The sequence below is a fragment of the Perognathus longimembris genome, chromosome 21 (assembly GCF_023159225.1).
Source record: "Perognathus longimembris pacificus isolate PPM17 chromosome 21, ASM2315922v1, whole genome shotgun sequence".
Classification (NCBI taxonomy): domain Eukaryota; kingdom Metazoa; phylum Chordata; class Mammalia; order Rodentia; family Heteromyidae; genus Perognathus; species Perognathus longimembris.
The window spans coordinates 32,212,866-32,240,426 of NC_063181.1; the positions used below are offsets into that span (position 1 = coordinate 32,212,866).

The 27,561-nt window shown below is 39.3% G+C and overlaps 1 pseudogene; it reads left to right on the forward strand.

The window, feature by feature from the left end:
• Positions 1 to 588: 588 nt before the first annotated feature.
• On the forward strand, positions 589 to 27,561 carry LOC125339383 (annotated as a pseudogene).

The window sequence follows — 27,561 nt, forward strand, 5'->3', positions numbered from 1 at the left end:
ATTTCGTTCTCATCTTCAAATCTAATGCAGATTTGGAGACTCTCATTCTAGTTAAAAGACAATTATTATTTACCAAAACTACTTTAAATTTCCTAGGAGGGACCTGTTTCAGTTGGGTTTTGTGTTATTTCAACATCTGTTGGTTAACCAATTGATTCTGACCTATGTATTCAGAGAAGGTAGGGCTTGGTTGAAGGAAGCAGTTCACTGAGGCTATGCCTTTAAATGGTGTCTTGTCCCTGGTGCTCCCTTCCTATCTCTCTTTCTGTCTCCCACACTCAGAGCTACTCTCTCCTCCTCCTCCTTTTCTCTCTGTTTTCTGGCCTCTATGAGGTAAACATCTCTGCTTCTCCATACTCTTGTCTCCATGATGCCCGCGGACCACAGAGCCACAGCAATGGAGCAGCTAACCCGAGATGGACACACCTGAAACCATGAGCCAGAGTGAACCTTTCCTGCTCAGAGTTGCTCGCTATTTGATTACAGAGACAGAAGACTAACCCAATTGCTTTCTTTTTTCGGAAAATGGTACTTTTGGATCTTGGTTCTCCAAGATCTTGAGGTAAAGGGTGAAGGTTACTATCGACAATGTCAGTGTTGCAAGAAGTTGTCTTAGGAATGAATCAGCATCAACACAGAAATCTGACCACAGAAAACAGTGACAAACATGTGGAAAGTGATCGTTACAGGTAGGAATGTGAATGCAGATGGTCATTTTCACTGAAAGAAAAACTGCAATTAATCTCAGCAATTCTGTTCTCAACATCTGCTCCGAGGAATCACTTGCTGTATCAGAAACAATACACACAATGGGATAAATTGTTCATTTACTTGATAAAATATTACAAACGTTGGAAAAGTCATTACAGAAATTACTACCAACTCATATGTGTATCTCTAAGATATATTTTTTGGTGGAAAACTTGAGTGTATATAAATAAATATATGTATTGGAAATCATATATTGCATATATTTAAAATTATATATCATAGATTGTATATAATCATAAGTATATAATTATAATTGTAATTATATATTTATGTATAATTTAAAATTTTAAATATATGTACTATATATTTATTTGGAATAATACACATATATATACATACCTTTAGCCCAAAAATGATAGATCTACAGAACCCCAAGCAAAATAAATAAAAGTAAACATTTTAAGACCTATTTATCCACATTTAGAAACATTTAAACACACCAAGGAGTTAAAGAAAATCCTAAATGAGATTTGATGGAATACTTTTTAAAACTTAAAGTGTCCTAATAAAACAGGAAGGTATTAGAGGAAGAAAATAAAATCCTGGGCTTGTAAATATTGTAATTTTTAGATCCATAATATAAATAAATTCTTGAAATTATGGTCAAGGAAAAAAAGGTGTTCATCATGTGAAAAGGAGAAAATTTTCATGGAACTCAGTAAACTAGTTTTACACTTCAAGTAAAAGAAAAATGTGCAAGAATAACCAAGACATATTTGAAAGTAAAAAGAAAAGTAATTACTGTTCTAGCAAATGTCAAGACCTACTAACTCTTAAATATTGAAACTGAGTGAAACAAGGACAAGCACTGACAGGGCCCCAGAGCTGACGACCACTGAAAGTAGAGCCCATGCACCCATCAGAGAAGCTTGGGTGGTAACTATGTACAGAACCACCCCAACACAATAAATGGTGCTAGAAAAACTGGTCCCTTATTTCCTACCTGCAACAAGCTTTAACACTTTTAGAAGACAAAGCACAAGGTAAAATATTAAACTAAGTCATAGACTGTAGGAAAAACATAAACGGCCATGAAATATAATAACTGTGTTTAGTCTCTCTAGTGAACGAGAGATAGACGAGCCAATATAAAAGTCCTTTTCACTCAGTGCCTTGGTATCAACATAGAAATCGGACCATAGAAAATACTGACATTCATGTAGGAAGTGATGCACAGATGGGAATATGAATGCAGATGGTCATTCTCATTAAAAGAATAAACTGCAATTAAGCCTCAGCATTTCTGCTTTCAACATCTGATCTGGGGAATCACTTGTAATATTCCAAGCAGTGAACACAATATTACTTGTAAATTTATTTGATAATAAGGAAATATTGGAAACACCTGAAGAGTCCATCCATCAGTATGGAAATGACTACCAATTCCTATGAAATAGTTATCATGTATCTCCAAGGCATATTGTTTGGTGGAAGAATTTTCTGAAATTTCTAATTTATGGCACTAAAAGACAACAAATGAAAATTGAATGGCATAAATGGATGCTTAGAATATATAAAAACACATTTCAAATATACTTGACATGAGATTAAAATGTCTAAATAAATGAAGGTGTATCACATACCAATAGTGTAACATCCAAGAAAAGCTTTCACTTGAACAGAAAAGGCTCCAGTGGAAAAGAGACTGAAATACTGAAATAGAAGGCTCTCAAATATCCTGGAAACTATTGATGAAATACATAGGACTATGAAACAAGTAATAGCTCCAATGAGAATGTCCACTTATGTGTGATCTATGTTATCTAGTCACCATCTGTTTTCCTCATCAACCCCTAAATGGCCTGTTGAGGTCATGGGCTCTTTTCTTCCCCAGACCCAAACCTGGCCTCTCCTCTAGGAATATCTAAAGGACAAAGATTTTTGCCTAAATTTCCAGAGACAGTAAATTTTTGAAGAAAGGCAATTCTCCTTTGGTGGTCATTTTTCAGGTGATTAGTTTTTCCGAAATCACATGAAAGAACATTTCTCTCAAGATATAAAAAATAAATTATGTGATGATAAAGACATGAGTGTCAGCCACTGTCCTTGTCTTTTGGGGGAGGGAGGTTATGGGAAGAACAGGTGAGCCAGGTAGTATAATCAATGAGCAACAAGGATAGGCAATATATGTTCTTGTACCATCCAACTATCCACCTTTCAAAAGGAGAGTCACAGTAAATGGAGCCAAAAATTCAATTATCCTGCAAGATGAGTCACAGTAATAAAGAAAATTACACACAGAAAGAGAGATTTTTGAGAAACTTGACAATGGGTTCCATGTAACAGTAATACAGAAAGCCATTTGAGATTATAATATGACATGTAAGAGGCAGGATGCTTGTTCAAGGACACTACCCATCTTTTACTAGCATCTTACTAGTAATTCCCAGCCAATAGCTACACAGGTGAAATCAAACATTCATATTTAATAATCATCATGTCAAATCTTCTAAAATTAACCTTCATGTCAAATTTTCTGAAATTAATAAATGAAGCACTGAAACTTTTCCTTTTTTAAAAAATTATTTATTTATTTATTTATTTATTGTCAAGGTGATGTACAGAGGGATTACAGTTTTATACGTAAGGCAGTGAGTACATTTCTTAACAAACTTATTGCCTCCTCCCTCATTTTTCTCCCACCTTCTTGGCTCCCCAAGTCCCTCTCCTCCCCCCACCAAGTTGTACAGTTGGTTTACAGCATATTGTCTTGTAAGTATTGCTGTTGCATTGGTTCGCCTTTTACCCCTTGTCTGTCCATTTTGGTGTTCCCCTTCCGTAGTTCCAATAAACATAATACAATACCCAGTGTACCAGCATCAGTTACAGTGACATCAGGGGTAAAACTATGGGGAAGAAAGTCAAAAGAAAAAGGTGGAATTCATATGTTACATTGAAAATAACAACAACAAGGATAAACCCCTTATTTCCAAATCTTGTAGTTAATTTCACTTAGCATCATCTTATGTGATCATATGTAAGTTGCTATTGAGCTGTTTTGAAACTTTTTAAAATTTAATTTTGTTGTCAAAAGAAACATCTATGGGCCAGTGGCTCACATCTGTAAACTTAGCCACTTAGAGGCTGAGATCTGAGCATCACAGTTTGACGCCAGCTTGGGCAGAAAAGTCAGAGAGACTCATCTACAATTACCCACCAAAAAAAGCCGGAAGTAGAGCTTTGGTTCATGTGGTAGAGCACTAGCCTTGAGCCAAATAAGCTCAATGACAGTGCCCAGGCCCTAAGTTCAAACCCCAAGACCAGCACCAAAAGAGAAAAAGAGAGAGACCGAGACAGGAAGACATCTATGGAATAACAGTAGACTGGAAGGGTGAGGAAAGAAGAGAAGGAAGTAAGAGAGGATGAGAGGGGAATAAAGGAGCAAAGGAGACTGTTAAAGTTTGACATTCACCATGGCCTCCTCACTGCAGTCAAAGAGGGCACATTCCCCAGTGCCTTCTTAGATGGGAGTCCAGGAGGGTAAGGGCTAAGAATTTCCCTAGTTTACTGTATGCCTCACTCTCCTCTTTAAGAAAAAGGGCATATGGCAGGGGAGGGGGGAGCTTTCTTCTAGTACAATATTGGGAAGTGACAGGAAAATGTGCCTTTTAATCATGAGTCTCCACTCCAACAGAGTCCATAATTGGGTCTGAAGAAGAAACTCTCTTACACATCTTCCCTCGTGAAGAAACCACACTGCATTCTACAGAGCTTGGACGTCCAGTTTGATGCCATGACTGGACCTGCGGCTGACTTCATGGTTTCCTATGTAGAAAAGAGAATAGGCAAAAAGCATGTTGAAGAGAGAACTGTGATGGGTCATTGAGCATTCTCATAAATATTCAGCTTCTCATTTACCCACAGGTAGAGTAGGGATTAATTTTCCCCTCACTCTTGTGCTTGTTAAAAGTGCCTTGAGCCTGAAGACCAATGGAACAGAATTGAAGACCCAGAAATGAACCCACAGAACTATGCCTACTTAATCTTTGATAAAGGAGCTAAAACAATAGTTTGGAAGAAAGATAGCCTCTTTAACAAGTGGTGCTGGCAAAACTGGCTCAACACATGCAACAAACTAAAACTAGATCCTTATATATCACCCAGCACCAAAATCAATTCCAAATGGATTAAAGACCTTGAAATCAAAACAGACACCCTGAAAACACTAAAGGAAGGAGTAGGAGAAACACTTGGGCTCCTTGGCGCAGGACGGAACTTCCTTAACAAAGACAGAGAAAGGCTACAAATCAAAGAAAGGTTGGATAAATGGGACTGCATCAAACTGCAGAGCTTCTGCACAGCAAAGGACATAGCTTGCAAGATAAACGGAAAGCCCACAGACTGGGAGAAGATCTTTACCGGACATTCAACAGACAAAGGCCTCATCTCTAAAATATATGCAGAACTAAAAAAACTACCTTCTCCCAAAACAAAACCGCAAAGAACCAATAGCCCCCTCATCAAGTGGGCTAAAGACCTACAAAGAGACTTCTCTGATGATGAAATGAGAATGGCCAAGAGACATATGAAAAAATGCTCTACAACACTGGCCATAAAGGAAATGCAAATCAAAACAACATTGAGATTCCATCTCACCCCAGCAAGAATGTCATATATCAAGAAAACTAATAATAACAATTGTTGGAGGGGATGTGGCCAAAAGGGAACCCTACTTCATTGTTGGTGGGAATGTAAACTGGTTCAGCCACTCTGGCAAACAGTATGGAGATCTCAGAAGGCTAAATATAGAACTCCCCTATGACCCAGCAGCCCCACTTTTGGTTATCTATCCAAAAGACCACAAACAAAATCACAGTAAGCCACCAGCACAACAATGTTCATTGCAGCACAATTTGTCATAGCGAGAATCTGGAACCAACCCAGATGCCCCTCAGTAGACGAATGGATCAGGAAAATGTGGTACATATACACAATGGAATTTTATGCCTCTATCAGAAAGAATGACATTGCCCCATTTGTAAGGAAATGGAAGGACTTGGAAAAAATTATACTAAGTGAAGTGAACCAGACCCAAAGAAACATGGACTCTATGGTCTCCCTTATTGGGAATAATTAGTACAGGTTTAGGCAATTCATAACAGCATCACAAGGCCAAATAGCTATACCCTTATGAACACATAAGATGATGCTAAGAGAAATGAACTCCATGTTGTGGAAACAATTGTTATATCACAGTTGTAACTACTTTCAACGTCCTATGTTTATCTGTAGCTTCTATTATTGATGATGTTCTTGTATCACCTTCCAGTGGTTGTACCTACACTATCGCTGTAATATTATCTGAGTATATTGGAAACAGTGTTTATGGGTATTGGAAGTAGGAAATTCAAAGGGAATACCAAATTTGAGAGACACAGGGTAAAAAAAGAGAAACAACTACAAAAGCAATACTTGCAAAACTGTTTGGTGTAAGTGAACTGAACACCTGGGTGGGGGAAGGGAAAGGGGTGAGGGAGGGGGGTATGAGGGACAAGGTAACAAACAGTACAAGAAATGTATCCAACGCCTAACGTATGAAACTGTAACCTCTATGTACATCAGTTTTATAATAAAAACTTAAAAAAATAAATAAATAAAAGTGCCTTGGATTATCCAGTGAAAGAAAGGCAGTGCGCGTGACTGTGCTCCCACGCGGGAAAGCTTCAAAGGCCAGAGCACTGTGGCCGCATGCTGCTTCTCGCTGTTGTGACACACTGCCTGCCATGCATAGGCTCAGTCCTTCAAAGGCCTCTGCTAAGGGTTTGATTCGAGACCGTGTAGCTGAAGAAGAAGTCATGAAGCCACAGGGAGGTGGATGCTAGCAGGAAGAAGTTACCCCATCGGGGGTGGGCCCCTGAGGGGGACTGCAGAAGCCTGGCCTCTTCTTTCTACTTTTGCTTCTCAGATACAATGAGCTGAGCATCTTCCTCCATTATGTGTTTCCACCATGAAGTGCTTACCTTCTTACAGACCCAACAACGTAGGACCAACTGGAGGGGTCAGTGAAACTTTAGCCACACAAACCTCTCCTCTTTATAAGACATAGAAACCTGAGAAAACACTACAGATGCTGTTACGTATGGCTGCTCCCTTCTAGAATAAGAGAACCCAAGACCCACCTCCACTGGGCTATATTAGGAAGAAGAAATAAGCCTTGTATAAAACCATTGAGATTTGAGGTATTGTTATTAATACAACTTAGCTTGCTTTACACCAACTATTAAGGAGTGATACCTTTTAAAAATAAAAGTGCAATTAAATATTACCTGCACAGTTATACTTTTATAGAAATAAGCAAAAATCAAGGAGAGGTTTAGAAGTGTTTGAAGGAAGATTCAGACCACTGCCTTCTAGGGAAGGAGCAGCCAGTATGGCGGTGTTCCTTGGAGAATGGAATACAGCAATAGCTTTCTTGTTATTCTTTCCTGTTCCTCCAGAAAGAACTAATTTAGGCCTCAGTACAGCAGGTCGCGTAATTGGGGACTTCCTATAACCCATCAAGCTGGTAAGATGGAAAACAAAATACCAGGCAACCCTCAGAATAGCAATTAGCTCTCAGACTTCATTTTGATTTAATAGCTCCTTGTGCTTTCAAAGTTAGAGTGAAGAAAAATGGGTGTTCTCTCTTTTCTCTGTGCTTGTCAGCAAAGTCTTTTTCATGGAACAAGTAGGTCTTAATTATGTTTCCCTGTAGTAGATCTCAATGAGATAGATAGATAGATAGATAGATAGATAGATAGATAGATAGATAGATAGATAGATAATAGATGATAAACAGATATCTGTATATAAACAATATGTCAGTTTTATGTATGCTATATAAGTGATGTATAATATGTACATATATAGTATTATATATGTAAATATGAATAATATGTTTGGGGGGGAGACTTGAACTCATAATTCTCCTGTCTCAGCCTCCAAAATGTGGGGTTTCCACTAGTACATCACTATTCCCAGCTTAAATAAATGCATTAAATTGAAGAATAAATGAATTCAGAGACCATTAAATGGAATCTATAGCAAAGATGTGAACCTGATCACACCATTGCAAGTATGCACAGCATTTTGGGGGCAGCTAGTAGAGGCAGATGCAATGCCTCTTCTCCCACTCACATCACACACATTTAGTTCTTGCCAAAGACCACTCACTCTGCTATTTAGCTAGCCCACATCTGTCTCCAGGCCCCCATTCCAGAGGCCTAATTTGGGACTTCATTATTTTCTGCCTCGATACTTGCCAAATCCTCCTAATTGGACAACAACTCCCCCTCATCTTCAGGCTGAAATCCATCTGCACACAGCTTTCTGAATGCCAAGCAGGCCATGGTGCTTTAGTTAGAGAAGAATCAGCTCAACATTTCAGCCAGGTAAAGAAAAACTCATTTGATCGACTTTTTTTCCTCGTGGAATATAAATCATTCTTTGCCAAGCACTAAGTTCCTTTATTTGCAAGCATATTTTCTTCTGCTCAGCATGTCATAAATAGGCATGGACTGTTTCTGTATGGAACTATTTCTCTAGTTAAGCCCTGGCCATCAGTCTAAAGGTCACCTACATATGCCCAACATAATGTGGCTCTTCTACTCCTGTCTAGCAAGTGTGCCAGGCCCTTTGCTTTACACTACGTGAATTCTTGAATTCTGACAGCATATTCAGGACAACTGGGCAGTGAGAAAACTAAATTTCAGAGATCAAAGAAATTTGCCTAAGTTTACACACACTCACACAGAACAACAAACACAAGAACAGACTTGGGAGTTCTAGTGGATCCAAAACCCATCTCTCTCCAAAATCCATGAACTTTACTTCTATCTCAGACTAAAGTCAGACATGCATAAAGTGCCTTTCCTTACACCTTGACAAGAAGTCATGGTTCCATGGTTTGTGCAAAATTCTGCTGCAGAATTTTACACATTCGTAGTCATTTTTCATACATCTCTCCACGGTCAATGCATTCATGGAAGGTAGAGAGCTGTCTTATTCAACTTGAATTTTCTGATATTGTCAAGCACAGTGATTATACAAGACAACTTACAAACATGAAAAAAAGGAGATAGGGACATTGAAAGAAAAAAGTGCTCTAATTGCATACACATACACACACACACACACACACACACACAGAAGAGTTAGACAGAAACAGAGGCAATAACAAAGAGAGAAAAATGAGTGAGAAAAAACTAGCATTCTGATTGTGAAGGCAATGTAATAAAGAAATATTCTTCTATTCCCAAAGGATTGAAATACAAAGCAGAATGTTCTGTTGTGAGAAGTGTAATAGTAAAGAGGAGGGGAAGGTAGAGGAATGGAGAAAGGAAGGATGTGTTAATACAGTCATAATACTCAAAGTACATACACATGTGAAAATGGAACAAGGTAACTTGAGGAGATGAGTGGGATTGGGAGCAATGGGGGACAACAATGGAAGGAGTGACATTGATCAAGATATACTATAGTCACACTGACATGTTGAACTGAAACCCCTTTATACAAATACTTAAAGGTAATAATTGAAAAAAAACAAACCAACGTAAATGTCAGGTGCTGGTGGCTTACACCTGTAACCATAGCTACTCTAGGAAGCTGAGAACTTAGGATCATGGTTCAAAGCCAGCACAGGCAGGAAAGTCCATATGACTCTTATCTCCAGATAGTTAACCACCAGAAAACCAAAAGTGGTGCTGTGGCTCAAAGTGGTAGAGCCACAGGCTCTCAAGCCACAGGGACAGCATGCAGGCCCTGAGTTCAAGCCCCATGGCCAGCAAAAACAAAACAGAAACATGACGTTATTAAGTGGATGTAAACAAAAATAATTGGGTGTTTTTATTTTACTCATTTTTATAAGTTCATCTTGATAAATATCACAACCTTCATGATTTTCTCGGCAAAGACAGCACAGTGGTAAACATGGTAAGAAGAATCAGTTCAGATTTAAGAAGAAAAGACTGTAGATGCCATGAGGTAAAAATAAAATTAAATGTGAATTAATAGTTTCAAGAACTTTCAGAGGTAAATGATAATATATTGAGTGTGAGCAAATATTATTTGGATAAAAATAATAATCCAGTGGAAATCCATTGAATTTTAGAATGATACCAGAAGATTGTTGGATATTTAAGGAAAATTGGCCAAGGAATATTTTCATAACTACAAAACACTTTTGAACTTCTAGGAACTTGGCCAAATAGGATATCTATTAATATTAAGGGACAAGATAGAAGACAAAAAGTACCAAAATAAACCTACTTTTTAAGCTAGGACAGAAGTCCCTGAGCACAATTTTCTGAAAATCAACACAGCAACCAACACTTGGAATATCTGTTTGACCAGGTGTTAGGAAAGCTGGGATGTATCTAGAGCAGGGGTGTCTCCAGAAAGTTCCATTTCAAAACTGAGGAACATAAAGGCACAGCCTTGCTGCCCTATCCACCACAGCCAAGTTACAGGAAACAGTCTGGATGTCCTTCAATGGACAAGTGCACCGAGAAAATGTGGTATTAGTATATTAAAAAATGGAATTGTACTCATCCATCAGGAAGAAAGATGTGGTGTCCTTTGCAAGGAACTGGATAGTCCTGGAAAATATCATGTGAAGTGAAGTTACTCAGGCTCAGAGAGACAAAGGATATATGTTTTCTTTATAAATGGAAGTATGTGAATATTTAGAGAGTCGTGTGCATATGCACACAAACATATGAATTGAAGTATAGCATATGCAGTGGAGAATTCCACTGGTGTAATTGCTCTGAACGGCTAGCATACAGTTTAGCAAAATGAAAAGCAGAAAGCTAGAACATGTATTATCAGTAGGGGTGACGTCAGGGAATGGGAACAGGTGAATGGAGAGAGGAAGGGTGAATGAGTGCAATCATTTTATTTAGTGTACATAGCTGAAAATGGATCTAGGTAAACTGAGGGAATGTGAGGGGTTGGGAGAGGTGGGGGAGAATAATGAGAAAATTGACAAAGATACATTATATTCATAAATTATCATGTTGAATTAAAACTTGCTGGTCAAGTACTTAACGAAAATAAAAATAAGCACAATTGACTGAAATGCCAGTAGGCCTTGAAATAGCAACACAAAGCAAAAAGAAGGCAAAAGCAGAGAGCAGGAGGAATGAGTCCTGCTGAGCAGTCTGGCCTGGGGACTTGCAGACACAAATACCCCCAGGGTGAAACTGTACAGAAACTGTGGCAACAGCAGGGGCTGTGCTGGAAATGAAAATTTATCTTTGTGGAATTCTAAACAAGAGAAAGGTCATTCAAGGTTAGCCCAAGCTGGCTGAGGAGACATAGTGGCCCAGTGGGTGAGGAAAGAGAGAAATGTTTGCAGAGAAAAGGAACATCTAGGAGTTTCCAAAGAAGCCTTTTGAAACACATTTCTCACAGCCTTCCTAATCATTTACTGCCTAGCAGAAGGAGTGAAATCTAGCGGCATACCCAGGAAATCCGTTTGGAGTCAAATTGACACCGATCAGGCATTTTCTGAATTAACATGGATTAATTTGGTTTTTAACTTGATGCCAGATTGTAAAGTACTCAGCTCAGTCCATAACTATTTGCTGAGAGCCTACACTGGGAAAGACACCAGATAACAATCTGAGCTGGACACAGTCAGAGAATGGACTGTTGTGTGTGGTGTCTTCATGTTTAATGTCCATCTGGAAGAAGGTAAAAGAGACAGAATGATAGGAGTACATCATCTAGATTGCAAGCTTGCCTCATAAGCTTGCAAACGTGGGGTCTAAGTGAGTTCCTGCTCATTGAGTTCATATTTTGTCTCCAGCTGACTCAATAATTGTAATTCTTTATGTTTAAGAGTAGTTGTTCAAAGAAGTTACAATTCAACATGTCAGTCTTGAACACATGTCCAAAATCAATGAACAAAATGATACCTGCACAACAATGTTGACTGCAGCTCTGTTCAAAATATCCAAACTGTGCATCAGCTGAGGTGCTCAACAACCAATGAACAGATGATGAGAATACGGCCCATGTATGCCAGGAAATATTACTCAGCCATATATGCCAGGAAATATTACTCAGCCATAAAAAGTCCATTTCAGGAAAATGGATGGCTCTGGAGATCATTATGTTGAGCAAGATAAGCCATGCTCAAACATTAAAATATTGCATTGTTTCTGCTCATTTGTTGAATCTACATCTAAACATGTATGGCTCACAGATTATTACTTTTTAAGTACAGAAAGACATAAAAAGTCTCTCCCACCTCCCTTCCTTCTAAGATGTAACCATTATTTTCTGGCTGCTACATAACATTTCAATTTATATAATAAATTTACTAAGTACAAATATCAAATTTTTTCCTAGCATAATGTCACAAGTCCTAAATTGTTTCTTATACGATTTCTTGTTTTTCATTATCTGTTTGTTTCACAGTACTAGGGATAAAGATGCAAGGCTACCGAGATCCATCCCAGCCATGCTCCTTGAAGTTCAAAGCTGGTTTGATCCCAGAATGGTCCTGTGTTTTGTTTCCCTTGGTAGGACACCACAATGAGTGCTTTCCAGAGAGAAGGTCCAGCGGTTCTACAGGGGTGTGCAGTATGACTGCCCACATTCCACCTCCTTCTGAGACGGGTGCACCTCTGTAAAATACTTACTGGCATGGGCCAAGACTAAACGAGTTAACATATAAATCATGTATTAGTCTAGTCCTTGGGATGAAATGAGCACTTACTATATGTTACTCATTGCTTTTTGTTATACTTACATTATTACAAAGTAAAGTAAAAATTTAAGTTAATGTAGTATAGATAATTATTCCATGTGTATTTATTGTATATTTTCCTATTTATATATATTATGGTGATTTACAAAATGCATTAAAAGACCAGCCTCTACATGCAACACACACCCCACTGTCTCTATGCTCCGTGTGTGTGTGTTGTCTCCGCCTCTCCACTACCAGTATAACTAGCCATGTGATAAACCTTATGGATTCTTGAGAAAGGCCAGTCTACCCTCCTCCTATCTCTCTTTAAAATGGTCTTGATGCCAGATACTGGTGACTCATGTATATAATCATAGCTGCTCAGGAGGTTGTGATACAAAATAGAAGCCAGCTGAGGCAGAATAATCTCCAACTAACCAGCAAAAACAAACGGAAGTGGAGCTGTTATTGAGGTGGTAGAGCATCAGATGTGAGCAAAAAAGCCAAGATAGAACATGATGTTCTGAGTTCAAGCCCCAGTAAGGGCATAAATAGACAGAGAGACAGACAGACAGACGGATATGTTCCTGGTTGGTATCTTCCTTTGTTTTTAATATTATTTTTAGCTTCCTTTACTCAAATTCTTTTCACGAACAGGCCCGCTTTGTAGGCTGGTGATCACAGTTACCCTCAAGAAAGCTAGTCTCAAATGTCAACATGATTTACATTCCAAGTTATCTTGTCCTTTTTGAAATATCCTTCAGTAAGTTTTTATGGGTTTTTTAAAAAATATGTTTCCTACTTAAAATTAATACATTCCTAGATTCTCTTACTGCTATCCCAGAAAAGACTTGCTGTCATATTTAAAACTTTTTATAGTCTTCAGAAAACATTGTTATGTTTAGTAAATGTTACACTTTTATAAATTCTAAATTTTGTGCATTTTCTTTCTTTCCTAGAGATAGCCATACCATTTTTTTCAGAGAACAATGTCTCTTTTGTTTCTTATAAATACCACAACTTTTAAAATTTCCTGCCTTTGAGGACCAGCAAAGGCTTAGGTACAATGGCAGGCATTTGTATATTTTTCTTTTGATGTTTTTTTCTTTTCTGTTGTTGTATTTCAATTTCGCTTTTGTTTATTTGTTTGAAATGAACTCATTTGTAGCACATACCCTCCAACTTGTGATCCTCCTGCCTCATTCTCCTGAGTGCTTTATCTTTGACCATTAAGTAAAATGGAGGATTTTGACTTATGATAAGCCTTATAATATGAGTTTCATGCCTACTTTAAGAGATTTTTATAAAAAAAAAACCAACAAGTTAAACTGATGAAAACTGAACTTTCACTAATGTTTTGCATCTTTAATTATCTCCTTCAAACATTTATTTTTTAAATTGCAGTTTTAGTTTTTCTAATCTTAAATTATCAACTCCCCGAATGTACCCTACTTGTTCAGTGAAAAATGTGCTAGAATTCACTGAAGCTTCTGTGAAAATTAAAGCAAATTTGCTCATTTTGCTTGGAATCATCTTATATGATCATATGTACATAGCTAATGAAATCCAAAATATGGAAACAAGTTTTTCACTGTTGTTGTTATTTTTAATGTGCTACATGAAATTATTTCTTTTTTCTTTCAGTTTTCTTTCCTATGGTTTATCCCCTGTTGTCACTGTATTTGATTTTGGTACCCTGAGTATTGTATATACGTTTATCTGAATTAAGGAAGAGGAACATAAAAAATGGTGAGACAAAGGATAAAGGGTGAACCAGTGCAACAGCGAAATTCACAAGACAATATGTTGGTAATTAGTTATACAACTCTGGGGGGGAGGTGGGAGAAAAATGAAGGAGGGGGTAACAAGTTTGACAAGAAATGTACCCACTACCTTATGCATGTAACTGTAACCCCTCTGTATATCACCTTGACAATAAAATTAAATTAAAAAATAAGTAAAGCAAATTTATTCATTGTGAACATTGAGAATTTTTCATTGTTTTTCCCAGGTAAGCTAAAAGCTTCACTGTGAGTTTATTTGATCAATTTCTCTTACAATTTTGTGTTTTATTTCTTGCTTTAGGCACTTTGAAGTAATGCTGTTGGAGATGGATAGATTGAGTATTACCATATCATGTTGCTTTATCACCTGGGATCTTTATGATTATCATTAATATTCCTTTATTCTTTTAAATCTAATAGGTTCAAAGGAATGTTGCTACACCATTAAACCACTTTATTCAGATACACTTTTGCCTATTATCTTTTCTTTTTCATAAAATCGGTGTTCTTTATGAATAGCTTATCCAACTACATAATATTTATTTTTAACTAAGGTTATTGAGATTATATTTGTGTTTGCAATTACTTGTAAATAGATTTTGATTGTTCTTGCAAGTTCTTGATCCCCATTTACTTCTTTTAAGTAATCATTCTTCTTTTAGATGACTAGAACTTTTTTCTACTTTCCTTCTCTTCTACAAAATTAAAAGACACATCACTTGGGGAAAAATGATCCTCTCAATCTCTGCTTCTGCATAGCTAGGATCACAAGTACGAGTCACCAACACCTGACTAGTGGGAAGTTTTGGTTTGGTTGAATTTTCTGGGGCTGGTCCTACCATGGAAGTGGTTTCCACTGGAATCACTTCAGCATTTCTTGATTATTAATAAGTTTGACCAGAACAAATTTTCAAGTGTTGATTCAACGTTTTTATTTTAACTTTTGTTAAATACTTGCTTTTATTTTTTACCATATTTTTAAACCGGGTTTTCTGAATGCTACCTACAGCTTTTTATAGAAGTTCTTTATACATTTCAGAAAGTAACTATTTGATTTCAAAGTAACTCGATTAGCCAATCATTTCTTTTTAGACTCCTTTTATAAATATTCCTGTGGTGTTAGGTGATACATACAGATCTTTTATATCAAGATGTTTATAATCTGCCTTTTATGTTTGGGTTGTTGATGCTTTGTGTGTTATATAGCAAGAGTCAAATTTATCTTGTTCAGATGAAAAACTGATCTTCTCTAAAGCCACAAGTTACAGTTCTGTCATAGAGAGTTGTGAATCACATATTCATGTTGTAGTGCAGTGTTCAGCTCTGGCCTAGTGTACTACCCAGTGCAAATACAAAGCTGTTTTCTTATTGCAGTTTTATGAGAAGACCTGACATGTGAACAAGCATCTTCCTTGGGAAAAAAAATATATATCCTTAGAGTGTCTTGGCATTTTTTTCTGACAACACATTTCCATTTTATTTTTGTACCATACTGGCATTTGAACTCAGGGCCTTGAGCTCTTGCTTAACTAATTCACTAAAGCCTGATGCTCTACCATTTGAGCCACACATCCACCTCTGGCTTTTTTCTGCTTAATTGGAGATTCATCTGTTTGGTCTAGATTAAAAACATGATCCTAAGATTTCAGCCTTCTGAGTAGCTAGGATTACAAACATAAGCCACTAGCATTTATTTCCTTTTTTTTTTTTAACGGTAAGTTCATAGCATTTCAAAAGACAGCCTCACTACCTTCTGCACAGTGGCTTCCGGTAAGTCTTCAAGACGCTGAGAGGAAGTGCAGCTTTGGTTAAATGAAGATTCTCTGCTTTGTGTCTCTCAGAAAGGGAACCCCAGCCTTTCTCCATGAAGCCAAGCACATCTCCAGTGAAACGTTTATCCTTAAGTCCTTCACATTACATATAAGTGAAATATTTTAAAGATTTTGTTATAATTATTTTCTAAATTTGATCTTTTTTTATTTGTTGATATAACAGATAGGAATTGTTGTTTTATAAGGCTTCAATATCATGAGTTCAATAGGAAAACAAAGTTGTATTATTTCTGTGGAGATGCTTGTCACTTTCTTGCGTGTCATTCTCTATCCTGCTGTCTTCTCCCAGTGTAATGCTGACTAGGTGGTAATCCTGTATTTTTATCACAACCTGCTCTTAAGGGGAAGTTTATTATTATTACTATTACTATTATTGAAATGGTAGGATCTTATGTTTTCAGAGAGTTACTGCATGCTTGTAATGAGGAATTTTTCTTCTACTTTAGCTTGTGAGTTCTATCACAAATAAAGGGTAGATTTTGTCCAATGGTATTTTGCAAATATTATTTAAAATCATAAGCATTTTCTCCCTTAATCTGCTAATATGATGAAGTCAAATTTGGAGCCGATATTTTAGTGATCATTAGCATATTAATTGTTCTTTTGGGGAGCAGTAATAGGGCTTGAACTCAGAACTTTGTGCTCGTTCGACAAGTTCTCTATCACTTGAGCCATAGCCTTTCTGTCTTTAGTTTATTCTTCTGGTAGGGTTTCATGTTTTGGCCAATGGACTAGCCTCAAACCACAATCCCCCTATCTCTACCTCCCACATGGTTGAGATCACAAACTTGTGCCACCATGCTCCTCTTGTTTGTTAAGTTAGGATCTAACTAATTTTCTGCTTGAGCTAGCTATAAACAGTAATCTTCCCAGTTATACCTCCTGCATACCTGAGATGACAGGGATCCGTCACTATGCCTGACCTCTCCCTGTCCCCCTCTTTAGTGGTGCTCTGGATTCTGGACCTTGTACTTGCTAGACAAATACACTATTACATGAACTACACCCCACTGGACTGTTTTAAAGCCAAAAGAATTAAAACATCAAAAGACTTAGCCTTGGGGAAATTCAAGGTTTTACAAAGTAGAGAGCTGGTATACAATATTGAGAGAAAATATCTGCTGATGGAGAAGAAATATGAGCAAATAGAGCAGTCAAATAAAATATGCACTGGTTGGCAACATGAAGGTCTTTGGTCACCTTCATAATAAATGACAGAACTGGTAAGGAGCTGAAGGTTGGGGGTTGCAAAGGCGAAGTGGAAAGAATTCAAATTGGATTCTGAAATAAGGTCACTGGGATCAGTACGCTCAATAAAAGAAGCTGCAAATCTAGGGTAAAATACTTTCAAGATCTCTTTTAAAAGCTATAAAGTGTGCCAGATGCAGAAAATGTCCTGGAAAAGTTCAGGAGGAGAGCTGGAATGCAGAGTTTTAAGTGGAACTTAAGCGTGACCACGCCAGCTTTCTCAAGATAGTATCATGGTCTGGGCCTATTCTCAAAGCTAAGGCAGGTCACCTCCTCCTCTCAACTCTGGGCTTCCCATCACTCCTCACACCAGAACCACAATGACAACAACAGGAATCATTAGGCTCGGTTGTCATCACTTCCTGGAATCTCACTCAGAACTACTCCTGATCACTGACAGTTGCTCTTCAATTCCCACATGGCAGGGAAATACTGCCCCATCTCTGCACTTACCCACTTGAAAGAAAAGACCATCTAAAAGTCCTGCTAACGTTCTGCAAAGATTTGGATTGTGCCCTGCTGACATCAGCAAAGGTCGCAGCTTCGCAATGTAAGGTGGATTGGATGGAATAACGGCTTAGATAAGAAAAAAGAGCGATTGTTTACTTGTCAAATGCATCATATTTTTCTATTTTCCAGAAAAGGCTAGTGCTCAGATTCTTATTTCTCTTGTGTTCCAATTGTAATCTTTATGATACAAGCAAACAAGGCATATAGTACAGGCAACTACAAGTCAGGCACCAGGGGCTTACACCTATAATGGTAGCTACTCAAGGTACTGAGAGTCTAAGGATCACGGTTCAAGGTTAGCCAAGGCAGAAAAATAGTCTAAGACTCAAACTCCAAAAATAATTGAAAAAGTTAAGCTGGATCCATAGCTCAAATGGTAGAGCAAGCAAGCATAGCAAACAAAAGGCCCTGAATTCAAACCACTAAAACTCAAAGAAGAGAAAAATAAGGTGGGCAGAACAGTTTGAATGTTTGATAAACTGTATTGCTCCTGAATTTAGGTATTATTCTCAGAGGTAAAGTGAAATGACATGGAGAGTAAATGCCAGAACTCTGAATTGTCACACATTCACACAGTTATTTAATCAGATTTATCACATGTGAAAGAAGGCATTAAAATTTTACCTTGAGCTATGTGATTTGCATTTATAAGCCTGAATTATATGGGTATTTTTCAGCTAACTCTGTAAACGCTCACAGTAGATGGGTAAGTCAAGAGGCTTTGGCAGACAGACAGGATGGCCTGGCTTATTCTTTAGGAGAGAAAACTGAGTGGGTTTTGAAGAAGAGTAACATTAGCTAGCTTCAAATTAATAGAATGATTTAATACTAAATGGAAGATATTTTTCATTTTTAAAAATTATTTTTAAGTAATTGTACAAAAGGGTTTCTTTTCAACACATCAGATTGTGGTTGCAATGCATTTTAATTAATTAATTAAATTAATTAAATAAAAATATTTCATCAATATTTAATCATCAAATAAAGATTGAATATATTTCAACTCTTCACAGGATCACTTGGTACAGGTGATAGTGTGTGACGATTATCACAATGCAGTTAATCAGTTCTTCCATCCCCATCCATCCTCAGAACTTGTTCAGCTTTGTGCCTTCTGCCCGGCATCTCTCCACTTCCTTCACCCTATTTCTGATGGCAACCATTGGTCTAGCTCTATGCTTCTGTGAAAACAACTTCTTTAAAACAACTTCTACATTGGTAGAAGTGGGGCCATACAGCATTTCACTTTGTATTCCCCAGTATTTCTGTGTCTGGTTTACTTTCCCAAGCATAAGGTACTCCAGTCTATCTATTCGGTTACAAATGGCAGAATGTCCTTCCTTATGAGTGAAGAGTATGCCACAATAGATGTGATCACAATGTCTTTATCTATTCATCTGTCCACACGCATCAAGGTTCATTCCACTCCTTGACTATTGTGAGTAAAGATATTTCTCTGTCCCACTGGTTGCATTGCCTTTGGATATATACTCTCTAGTAGACTACTCAATCACATGGTAGTTCTTGTCTTTTTGAGGAGCCTGACTGCTGTCTGTCATGACTGTACTAATGAACATTGTCATCTAATCTCAGCTTCCCCAACACTTGCTATCTCTACTGTTTTCATAGAAAAATTAATAAACTACCTATTGCAGAAAGACAAGAGAAAATCAGTACTAAGAGACTCCCAGCTCCTTGGTAGCATGGAGAGACAGGCAAGACAAGAGTCTACAGAGGTCAGGTATAGCCCACTGGTAGAGCACTTAGTATGTAAAAGACTTGGGGTCCAATCTTTGGCTGCCCATCCTCCTCACAGAGCACAACAGACAAGGCCAAGTCTGACAGTCTCTGGGGCACACACTGTGTTTGCGACAATGTGACAGTGACAATCTCTGTACCTTTATTCTTCTACCTAGTCCATTTGTGTTTTGTAAACTTTGAATGAGTTATTCAAGTCACAACATGATGACTAAGCCTCAGCACATGTTTTCTGAAGGAAAACATTTTGGTAAGTATACAAAAAAAGATTAAATGGAGATGAAGGAACTTTAAAATATTTTATCTCAAGTAACAGGATGAATGGTGGCCCCGTTTAGTGAGACGCACCTCCTGGGAGACTGGGAGACTGCACTTTAGTTGAAAGGACAGTCAAGAATCCAGCTTTGGGTGTATTGAATGTCTGATTTATTTTAGATATCCAGGTGGAGATGTTGAGGTTCTACTAGGCTATGAGGCAGTGAACTTGTGTGGTATGTGTATTGCGTGCGTGCGTGTGTGTGTGTGTATGTGTATAGGAGTGAATACAGATTTTAAAAAGAAGGGAGCTGTCAGAAAGAACCTTGTGAAACTGTGAAATTTGGGAGCTAGGGAGAAGAGGGGACCCAGTGAAGGGCATGAGAAGGAGCAAGTCAGCATTCTGGAAGTAAGAATGGAATCACAGGAAGTTGAAAAGGAAAAACAAAAACACCCTGAGGAAGAATGTGAGAATGGTTCTTATAATAAGCTTCCAGGAAGCAGGTGAGGGAATAGGGACTTGATGACTGGATTTCATTCTGGGGAGATCCTGCTCTACCTGGAAGAAATCCCTGCAAAGATGTGATGAGGATTATAGAACAGACGTAAGAGGGCAAATTGAAACTTAATATAAACATACATTTGAATTGGTTTCTGCTGGGACTTTCCATTCTAAATTTATACCTCCTGTCTGCAGTAAATAAGTAATTTGTGGGAAGTAGCTTTGATGTGATATAAACATTCTGTTTCAAATCAAAGATTCAGGAGAGGAGTCCAGTGAAACAGGCAAGGCTAAGCTCAGGTAATTGGTGCTCCCTGACTACTCCTGTTGACAGTGATTGTCATGGTTATTTGGTATCAGGCTGTTACAATCTTAGTCATTCTGCATATTTCATTTACTTGTTTATAACAGAGTAAGTCTTGTGGCTTCCTGTTTTACTCACTGGATTACAGTTTGTGTTGTCGTCATTTATTTTAATGCCCAGATTGTTCTTTATTTGGCCAGCTGGATTCTATGTCTCATTGATCTGCTTGCCCTTTCCACCCAGCTTGGCTCTGCCATCTCATACCAGGCTGGCTTCCTGTTTGGAGTGCTTCTTTACCTAGCTTGAAATGTCTGCTGTGAGTCTCTATGGTCAAAATCCCATCTGTAGAGGGCCGGCTTGCTCTGCTCAGATGAGCTTGGAGGGTCTTCTCCCTCTGACTTGGACACCCCTCATATTTAAACCACCTGGGGAGCTATGAACTGAGCAGAACTAGCCCCGTCGTTGATCTTTCTAGCCCACTCACATCCCTTTATTAGCTTCACAAAATAGCTGGACATTTTGTTTATTCAGATGGCCTGAATTACGGCCTTCTGTTGATTTCTCCATCTTCGTTGGCTCTCCTCTCCCCACACTGAGGCGATGCTCGTCCTGTGTGCCTAAGTCACTCTGAGACTCTTCCAGCTTCCCATGCCGTTCAGCGAGTTCCTTCCTCTGGTCATCAGCACATGGACCCTTGCATCTGGAAGGTTTCCCTCCTTTCCTGTTTCCTGCCTAACTCTCACCTGCCTGTCTGCCTCAGGGTGAACAGAACTTTCTCAAAATACCTCCTTTTATTTCCTCTCATTCATTCTAGGGCCCCACTTCATTACCCTTAGCACAAGAAATACTTGGGTATCCTTTATTTAAATTTTTTAGTTTCACTCAATAGGGATAAGGCCTACTTTATTCATTACTACATATGCATACTTAACATATACTAGGCATTTAATAACTGCCTGTCACCAAATGAATGTCAAAATAAATAATGGGTGGCTGACTTCAAGCCCAAGTGAGGCAGCTGATCATCTATGCCTTCATTCCTGGCAATGCTGCTTTCATAGTCTTTTTGACTCTGCCATATTTGACCCTTGATGATGCTCGGAGAAGATGAAGTGAATCTGAACTATTCTCATTCTTTTTGTTCTCCTGTCATCTTTTATTTTTTTGTGACAACTCTTAGAGAAGCCACGTGGTTGGATTCCTAATTCCAAGATTTTAGAGTGGACAGGATTAAATCCTATCACAAAACAGGAAAGGTCACTTCACAGACCTTATGGAAGGGTCACTTCAGACCATGGTTCAGGCCAGCAAATACACACAGACACACTGCTGGTCCTTCAAGTACTGATGGTACAATAATAGCAACATTTTAATGTATGGAGTCCTCACTATAAGCTGGTCAATTTTCACACCATACAAGTTCATTCATTTGCTTCTTTTCCTTGTTTTCAACTGAGCTACATGATATGGTAGATGGTGTTGTTATCAGTGTTACTACCTAAAAAAATGATAGACGTTATATCAGACATCTCCTGACAAATGCCATGTCTGAGCCTGGACCGGTGCATCGGTGGATACAAGGCTGGGATTTGAACCCAGACAACCTGACTTCAGAAAAGTCATAGCCATGATGCAGAGCCTTCTCCAGGTCACACTCCAGCAGCCCGCTTTCCATACAGGGCCATGTAATACAATCACAAGAAGGCCAAAGGTTATTAAGCCCTCTATCGAGTTATCTGCCATATCTACTGCCAAGGGAATCCCTGAGAAACATGAGGAAGGAATGGCTGGACACCCTTTGCCCTTGCTGCCCTTTTCTTGTCTTCAAGTTTGAAATCACAGCTAACTTCAGACAGGGAACTTGACACCAAACGGGCACTCGCATACTTGAGACCCTTAAGGAAGGCCCACTTTCAAAGGTTCTTTCTAAAGAAGGCACCTATACTAATACTCAAGAACAAAAACGACAAGACTGCTATGAGCCGAGATAGAATTGGCCCTTCCTGATGTGAAAGGTGCAAGTGTGTGAGACATCGGAGGGCTGAGTCACCTTCTGAACGGAAGTGTTTAGGTAGACAAGTGCCTTTGCACGCAGAACCTCTCCCTGTTTGCTTTGGACACTTTTTGTCCCAGCAACTGATCAAAGTACGCGTCGAAGGATCCACTCTCTAATGACTTGCCGTAGTCCCTGGCTCACTATTGGCCTGGAAGACTGAGACTTTGTTTTGTGTGTGGAAATCTAAGTTGCGGAAGTGACACGATGTTTCTGTTTTGTTCCATGATATTCCTGATCAGTGCACGGCCCCTCTCCTTTGTTCTTTGCTTTCCACACTTAGGGCTGACGGCCTACAGGAAGTTTTCCTATCCACTCGTCCACACCAGCATTGGCCTTGCAGGATGCCCAGCCATTGCTAAGTAATAATTGCCAGCCAGGTAGGATGTTGAGCTGGAGCTTTTGTCTGACACCATCCACAGACTGGCTTTCACATTTCAAAATGACAAGTCTGTACCCATTGGTGCTTCATCCCTTCCTTCACCCTCTGCACCTTCTCATTTTCTCCACAAGTCTTGATTGTCCCTTTAGGTACCTCAATAAATGGAGTAATGTTTGCTCTTTTGAGATGAGTTCATAATTGATTTACTTCATGTCACACACAGTTCTCAATGTTGATCCATGTGGTAACGTGGGTCATAATTTCTTAACTTTTTAGGTCTGCACAGTATTCCATGATGTACAGATGTACCACGTGCAGGTACCATGGACACCTGATTTGCTTCTGTCTCAGGACCATTGAGTTAGTGCTGCCAGGAGTACAGGAACACAGATTTCTCTGAGTCCTCACAAGTTCAAGCCTCAGGACCAGCACACACACACACACACACACACACACACACACACACACACACACACAATTGAAACAGTAAAAGTTGCCATATGCATTTTATCACAACTAGAAAACTGAGATCCTTCAGAATTCAATTTGCACAATCCTCTCTCCAGGAAGCTTTCTTTGACCCTACAGTAACCTGCACCTACTGAGCCTGTACTTCCGCCATCCCTGCACGTGAACGTCATTGAAGCTGGCTGGTATTTGCTTCTAGCCTACAAAGACTGTCACTTCAGCAAGAAAGAGATCTTCTTAGTACATGCACTGCCTAGCACAGTGCCTCACACATATTGGGCAAACTTTCAATATTATCTATTGAATAATAAATGCTTAATAATATTTAATTTTGTATAAATCTCCTCTCTCTCTCTCTCTCTCTCTCTCTCACACACACACACACACACACACATACACACGCACCTATATTGGAACTTGAATTCAAAGCTTTGTGCTCTCAATTTTTTTCATTGCTTTTAAAAAAATCCCACTTGATTCTCTACCACTTGAAGCATGCCTCTAATTCCTCACCTCCTTTTTTAAAAAGTCAATGAGAAAGATTCAGTAAACCTTAGTCTTCCATTTTACAGATGTGGAAACTGAAGCCTAAAAATGCTAAGGCAACAATGAAGTCTCACAGATAGAAAGTGGTGGACCCACCTGGTGTTAGACCTTCATCTTGACTTCCTATTTCACCCTAGGTGTCTTCTCACTTATTTCCCTCCAAATGTGAATTGTGCTTGCGTGGGTCCCCAATTCCTCTGCCCACTGACACAGCCCCATGTCCTCTGAGCTCAAATATTTCCATAGCACTTTTCAGATGGTTGGAAACTTCTCCTATTATAGCCTGCATTTCATTTCTTCTCCCCTGTGAGCTTGCTGACTACAAACAGGCACAATTCAAAAGTGTACGGAAGGAGAGCCTCCCAGCCAGTAAGAATGTCAGTCGGATAGGGAACACGGTCTCTGGTGGATGTTTCATCCTGATTTCCTTCACTGAGATTGAATCCTACCTACCTGCAGAGTTAGCTGAGGCAAGAACACAGCATTTCCAGGCTTTACTCCCTCCCAGAATCATCGTCACAGATCTCCACTTTGTGCTTTCAAGAAACACTTTACAAATCAAGTTCCTGCACCCAAATTTTTCTCTCAAGGTCTCCTTTGGAAAAGGAGGAAACAAGTCCAAGAGATTGACAAGTCCATCTGTGGAAGGCCCAGGAGCAAAGAACAGGGCTTTGTCCTGCCATGGTGTCCTTGGAAACCATCTCTCACGGTCACTTCAGTTGCTGAGAAGTCAGGCTACTTGAGTGTAGGCTTGTTTATCAAGTGCCAAGTTTGGAGGTGTTCTTCTCTACCTGGCCTTCCCAAAGCTCCCCTTCTTCCCCCAGGGCACTGACCTGGGGCAAGCTGGCAACTGGCACAGAATGAGCAATTTCCAAACCCCGTGCCAGTTCTTTCTGTCCTTTGTTTATCAGAACTAGCTGAAATTACTGACTAGAGCCCCGGGGGGGGGGGGGGGAACAGACGTTGCAGACAACCATGGCCGTCTACACTCCATTAGCTGAGGCAGACTGAGCCAGCTGCACAATAGGGCATTAACTTCCAGACATACACATTTCGTCTTAGACAGCCCATGAGAAAGGGGTGGGGAGGATGTGGAACAGAACATACCCACGCAGCAAAATGCAAACGAGAGGCAACACCAAGTGCCCTTTGTCAACTATTACATAAGAGGTTTCAGAAACCAGTTCTCCCAGACTTGCTGAAATATTTGTTTGTTCAAGAGACCTTTCTCTAAATCCAAAGGTCAATTCTGTTGACTGCTGCCAGTGCCACCTCAACAAAAGGTGCCCATCTGACTTTTGTCCTCCTTTTACCTCTCCCAGGAGACAGTGGGAACCGCCTCATTGGGACCACCTGGTCCCTAACTTACTGCTTTCTTTGCCCCAACTGCTTTGACTTGGTGACTTTTCTACCCTAGAAGAAATCTCTGGTGCAGTAGTAGGTGTGAGCCATGGCTCACACTTGAACACATATGGACACCTCAGTGAGTCTACCTTTATTTATCTTCACATCCCATATTTAAGTAGAGTGGCTGTTAGGAGACATTCATTAAATATTGGGATATATGAATAGATGAATATTTCTTCCAGCTTGGAGAGCAAGGCTTTTGCTAGGAATATATTTCCAGACTGAAGAGCTCTGGGCATAGTGGGTACTCAATAAGCATGAATTAATGGCTCAGTAATGTGCCTGAAAGGGATTTGCAGGAGATAAACATCACTATGGAGGCCCATGGATGTGCCTCTCTACTCTGCTGTTGGAAGAATTGTGCATGTATCAGTGAGCAATTGTTGCCTCGTGATAGAGAGCAGTGCTGAGATTGGGAAGACATCATTTGACCCAAGGTTCCCATCTCAGCTTATGCTTGTTACTCATGTCTGGTTTTCTACTGGGGCTGGATTATAGTGAAGCTAGACTGTAGGGAAGAATCAGGGTTGTATCTAGGTTTCATAGATCCCTTGCCTAAGTATTCCCTGTGATCTTAAGGGCAAGCACCAGACCCAGGGGAGATAGTACTCATGTTATCTATAGTATCCTGTGAATAGCAAGCAATACATTTTATATGGCCACACAGAGTAATGGCTATTGTCTTTCATTATAATATTTGTCCATTAAAAGTAGTGTTACAATACTATATCAAATAATGGGGTGGTTTTCTTAGCTTCTTTGTTTTGTTTAGGTTTTGCTTTATAATGATATTGTAGACTTCAATTTAGATTTCTCAAGTAGCCCTCAATATTTCTGGAATGGTGTACAAATAGTTTAGTTCATCTCTGTAATTATTTTATTTGTTTGTTTTATTTGTTTGTTTTATTTATTTATTTGTTTGTTTGTTTGTCGACACTGGGAGCTTGAACTAATTCAGAAAACTTTTAGAAGCTATCCATTATATGTCGTCTAAATACAATTTTAAAAAAATACTCTAGGCTGGCTCCGCGTCGGGACCTCTGCGGCTTCTGGAGACGGCGGTCATCAAGACGGCTCAGGGCGGCCTGATAGCCAACTGAGGCCGGAGATTCAAGTGGACCATTGAGTTGAGCCGGCCTGGCGTGGCAGCAGAGGCCAAAGTGTCCGGGGCAGCGGCCAGGGAGACCCACTGTACCCAGCTGGTTACTTGGACAAGCAAGTGCTGGACACCAGCATGCAGGAGACCGACCAGATCCTGGTGGAGAAGCGCTGCTGGGACCTCGCCTTGGGTCCCCTCAAACGGATTCCCATGAACCTCTTTACCATGCACATGGCAGGCAACACCATCTCCATCTTCCCTAGGCTTGGCGGCCTATCCAGGCACTCATGGCCATCTCAGCCACTTTCAAGATGCTAGAGAGTACAAGCCAGACGTTTCCTCAGGGTTTGGTCTATCGCATTGGGAACCTGATGGGTTTGGCACTGGTTGTTTTCAAGTGCCAGTCCATGGGGCTGTTACCTACACGTGCATCAGATTGGTTAGTCTTCCTCAAGCCTCCGGAGAGAATGGAGTTCAGTGGTGGAGGACTCGTTTTGTGAACGAAGCTCCTTGGACCTAAGTAAATGGGCCTCATTCGCATCCTTCTTTAAACCCAGTGGCTCCTAAGTGTACTCACTCTTAACATAAACACTCCCACTGAAAACACCCCCAAATCTCTTTTCCCATAGTGAAGAGACAAACCCAAAATGATAATATGTAACTACAAACACAAAGAAATTCTACCACAACCCCTGCCTGAAAATAATGTAAAAACCTTTATTTATGTTTCAGTACAGAGCAAAACAACAAATACAAGCAGAACTATGTAAACAAGAGTGGTTGCAACACCTCCTTTCAATAAATTAAATGCTTTTTAAAAAGTTGTGCAAATTTCCTTTAAATCTATATTTTACTGCTATTTAACATTAGCTGAAATAATTCTATTGGGGACACTTGTGGAAAAAGTGAGAAACCAATGCTGTCTGAAATCAAACATGATGAAAAGAAAAATAAACCAGAAA